This window comes from Alnus glutinosa, chromosome 5 (assembly GCF_958979055.1).
Source record: "Alnus glutinosa chromosome 5, dhAlnGlut1.1, whole genome shotgun sequence".
NCBI classification, from domain to species: Eukaryota; Viridiplantae; Streptophyta; class Magnoliopsida; order Fagales; family Betulaceae; genus Alnus; species Alnus glutinosa.
The window spans coordinates 5,641,663-5,646,824 of record NC_084890.1 but is presented as its reverse complement, the minus strand read 5'-3'; the positions used below and the strand labels follow the sequence as shown (position 1 = coordinate 5,646,824).

At 34.3% G+C, this 5,162-nt stretch overlaps 1 long non-coding RNA gene across 1 annotated transcript; it reads right to left on the bottom strand.

Moving 5' to 3' along the window:
• Window positions 1-935: 935 nt before the first annotated feature.
• Window positions 936-4,378, bottom strand: LOC133868059 (uncharacterized). The gene is made up of 3 exons (XR_009900278.1): window positions 4,046-4,378; window positions 2,237-2,309; window positions 936-1,229 (listed from the first exon to the last, which is right to left on the bottom strand). It is a non-coding gene; the product is annotated as an uncharacterized LOC133868059 (long non-coding RNA).
• Window positions 4,379-5,162: the final 784 nt, after the last annotated feature.

Genomic DNA, 5,162 nt, shown 5'->3' with positions numbered 1-5,162 from the left:
ACTTGTTTTTAAAATTATTCTTAAATTCATGATTTATTATAACGAGATATCTTAAGATTTATCATTTTTAGTCGTTCACTTGTTTAGTCTGTTTTACATTAACATTTTATTATTTTAACTCGTATCGATAGGTTGAATCCTTAGAAGATACATCTCTTGTCGTTTGAGTAATTATCACGATTGATGGTCGTCTCCCTCAATGCGCCCTAAGATTACGTCATCACTTCTCAAAAGGACGGTTATTAGTCTACTCTCACGAGAAGCTCTCTCTTACATTGCCTATAGCCTAACACATTCTTGTTAGGTTCTTCTAAAAGCCTAAGTGACTCAAAACTTGGGCCTGCCCATTATAGCGTCACCACAAGAGTGGCCACACATGTTTCATCCTAAGGGTTTGTACCCTTCCTACATGACTCCACATACATGGACGAGACAAAGGAATGTGTCGCACTCGAATTTATCGAGATGCATACAACACTTCCGAACAACAACAAAAATGTGATTGTCCAAGTGGCATAGCTTGTCTACACAGAGTTATGCTACGTAAACAACACAGATCCGAACATATGCATTACAATAATTATGCAATGCATACAAGGAACTTAATTTAAATCTTTTTTGTCTTTGTCAAAGCTTTTAAATTCCTAAGGCTCTTTTATTATCCCAAGACTCTAACACAAACCTAGAGTTCCGCTTTTCTAACAAACCCTAGGACAAACTGCTCTGATACCATTAGCTGTGACGACCCGTTTTTTTTTATTATTATTATTTTTTTATTTTATACAAAACATCCACATAATCATTAATCCCTTAAAATATAAACGGATCTTCACAGTGGCACGACGATATGTCGCAAAGCCAACATATGTACATACCCCCTAATATGTACCTGGCAAATCAGAGTATAACATCTATCAACTATGCAGCAAAAAACATAACCTAATTGCGGAAGTCACATCTTATACACCTATCACAAATAATTACAACAAAGAGCCATTAAATAACTATATGATTAAATCTTTCCTCGAATTAAATACATAACATGAATGGCTTAACAAAGATCATGTGGCACGAGCGTCACAAGCCATAATCAAAATACCTAAAGGAATAGACATCCCGCGGTCTAACACATTAAAACCGTCGCGTTGAGCTTCAGTCATAATATCCTCAGTATACTTCTACAACACCATATACTACGACTGGAATACCTGCAGCCAAAGAAACATCATCTATACAGTTGTGGGGGTTTGCCACATCCGTATAGGTGGAATTATGAGCTCACCGCCTTAGCATAAATAATTACACTAAGACCTCAGAGGTATACTATTCACTGAGTTTTCGCAAAGAACCAACTTTTCATTTTTAGTCGTGCGTACACTATAACAGCTACCAATTTTATAAAATTTTGTTTGAAAAACCCCATAGCTGATATAGCAAACATCGACTAATAGAAAACATTTAAATACACTGGGCAGCTAGTATTATACATGAAAGATTCGTTATAGAACACAATGGCATTTAAATCATGCAACCATCCGATACCAATATACATAAGTTCTTTTTCTATCAAGACTTTTATGCATACTAATACGTCTAGCAAAACTACAATATACTTTCATAAAAATCACACAATCTGATACCAATATACATAAGTTCTTTTTCTATCAAGACTCTTATGCATACTAATACGTCTAGCAAAACTACAATATACTTATCATGAAAACATTACACAATTTAAACGATGCTATGCATGCTCATGATAGTCTTTTTGTTCATTATGAGCCTCACACTCTCTTCATTATTATGAGCCTCACGCTCTCTTCTTTATTATGAGCCTCACGCTCTCTTCATTATTATGAGCCTCACGCTCTCTTCTTTATAATGAGCCTCACGCTCTCTTCTTTATTATGTGTTCGTGCATTATGCTTTACAACTCAAACTCTATACTCCTATTCTTTACAAATCATGCTCTCTTCAAATACAATGAACCAATCAACATGAAGTTTTCTTTATTTTTCTTTGCATAATTGCAGTACATATTCAGACACTTTAAATCGATTCAAACATTTCATTTATGCATCATTTCATAACATCATTGACATTTCAATGTAATTGAAACTACTTAAAACATTCAAAGCATACATGTTAACATATCGTTGGTTTAGTAGAAAATTATCTATCATTTGCATTTCTATAAAATACGAAAATATCTTTTCTCAGTGAGTAGAATACTCACCTTGGCTGCATTGAAATCACGACTCGAACTCTACATTAGAGAACCCATTGAACTCTCCAATTATGACACGATCCTACAAACACTTATGATGTCAGACTATGATATTAAACTCTATACTCTATGATGCACAGACTACCCGCTTGCTCACACGTCGCGTCACTCGCTTCTAAAGCTATCTAGATATCTTAAGCTATTATTAGATTTACCATTGGTTCTTGGTTCCTATTGTTTCTTGTTTATTAACATAAAAATGTTTTTACTCTCTTTACTAGCTTATTTATTATTGTTGCACCTCATCATCTATGTTAACCATTTTTATAGCATGTTGCTTATTTACTAAGTTAATAATATTTTTTTAACCTATATATATATACAACGCTTAACCTAATTCGATGACACAAATATTATGTGTGCATGTATATGTGAATTAGCTACTACGTTGCTACATAATGGTTTCATATTACATTTAGGTGTTTCTATAAGCTTACTAACTTATATTTACCAACTTAGGGTTATTTGGGTAATCTATAACTCTTTGACATTCTTATTAGAATTGTTGTCCCCTTTAATATTATCCTTAGGCTTTAGATTTATAAATACTAACATACTTAGTACTTAATCTCTTTTAACTACTAACCATCTAAGTAGTTTAAATAATAGGGCATTAATCTTATATAACATATTAATCTAATAACTCTTATTGAACTAACTTATACTCACATTTTGGAATATCCATTCTTTTATTACACTTTGCCAATTTATTTATTAAAGCTTGAGACATATACATAAATTTTCTATCAAAACTACATAGACACATACATTCCCCAAAAACTACATGCTCTATTGACTTTATACGCAAACCCAAATAAAATCATCTCAACCAAAACTACACATAGTCAACCACTACAAGAAATCACCAAATCCATCTCATAAAAATAAAATCTCATATACCATTGAACTCAATTAATTTACATAATAGAAATGGTATATTTTTCCTCTTAAAACCTCCACACAACTAACCAACATTATCAAATTACTAACCCAAAATCAGATTTGGATTCCATTTAAAACACCCATCAAAATCCCTCCAAATCAGCCCATCCAAATTACTCCATAACAACCACTCATTCACAACCAATCCCATCAACAAACCTTAAGAAAGCATCATCAAAGAATCATAACATAAACCATTTAAATTCCCACAATTCTAACAAATCAACCTAGCCATTAACAATTCATCTTTAGATATCAAAATCAACTCCTACACTAAATCTAAACTCAAAAATATAATCTAAGCCAACAACAATTTTATAATCCACATACCCATACAAGCATAACAAGAAATCCAACCATTGATCATCACTCACTTTTGGCTATAACAATCTCAAGCAAAAAGGGAATCCAACCAATGAATTACACCAATTGAACTAACTCAATCAACTAAAACTCAATCTCTAACTAGTAAGCATAAACCAACCAAAATAACAATCCATCAAATTTAAGGTTTATGCCCATACTTCAACGACTAACAAAATTGGAGTCTTTATCCTTTAATTCAACAACTCATGGCTAAAATAATGTAAAGGAATTCACTATACATAAAAGCCCCAAAATTCCCAAACAAAACCCTAAATTCGGACTCAACTAGAAACCCCATGAATTAATGTGATTTCAAGCTATAAATCTAATGGGTATGATGAAATATCAACAATAGTCTCTCTAAAACCGGAACCCATTACCATTCACATGATTTCTATGCTCTATAAACAATGGGTAACAAGAAAGTACCAAGAAAGGTTAGGGATTTACCGTTTTATTCCCAAATACCGAACCCCCATGGACCAAAACCTCAGTTTTCTTCCCTCCAGTCCGTAGGTCCCTGCATCTCTCACGATCTCAGTGTCTCATCCTCTCGGTAGCTCTCTCTCTCGATCTCTCACGGCCTCTATCACTGTGTCTGAAATTGGAGAGAAAGGAAGAAGAAAAGAAGAAGGATGATGCGTGTGAGCCAAAGAGAAGAGGAAATGGAGGGGTTGCGGTGCGGCTACTGAGAACAGAGAAGGGAGATGGAAGAAAAGAGAAGGAAAAGGAAAAGAGAAGAAAGGAGAGGGGCTGCTGGACGTGTATGAGAGAGGAGGCGATTTGGGTGGTCCACATGAGTCAAGGAGAAAGGATAAAGAGATGTGCAACATTACAAAAATGCCCTCTAGCTTAACTAAGTATAATATTGTGAAATGGGCTATAATGGTAACTCATGGTTTGGATCTAAAAGACATTATCTTATTATTATTTTTCTCTCTTTTCTTGGCCTATCATTTACAAGCCCATAGGATAAAATAAACACTTTGTTTATTTTACCACACTAATTAGGCTTATTTTTATTTAATCCTAAAAACCCATTAATAATATTCTACCATTTTCTCTTCTCTTTTCTAAATTAAATCCTCGAGTGTGATTTTACCACACTAAATGGGCTTACATTAATTTACTTTCTAATAAACTCATTAAATAATTTATTGGATATTACAACCTTGGTGAGGCAGAAGGTGGATTAGGGGGATGAGAAGTAGAGGTGTGTGGTAAGTGAAGGGGAGAAAACTGAACAGGAAGGATAAAAGGGACATCACCTTGTGCACTTACCTTGGAGGGGAGAAGAGAGACAGCTTGGTCCTTGACAGGGAAGGAAGCTTCATTGAAGACAACATGCCTAGACAAATATACTTTGTTAGTAACAGGATCCAAACATTTATAACCAGCATGATGGTAACCAAGGAAGATACATGGTTTAGATCGATATTCAAGTTTATGCAGCCCATAAGGTCTAAGAAGAGGGTAACAAAGACACCTGAAGACACGAAGTTCCTGATAATTTGGCCCACGGTTGTAAAGCTTAAAAAATGGAGACAAGTGCTACAAGGTAGGGGTA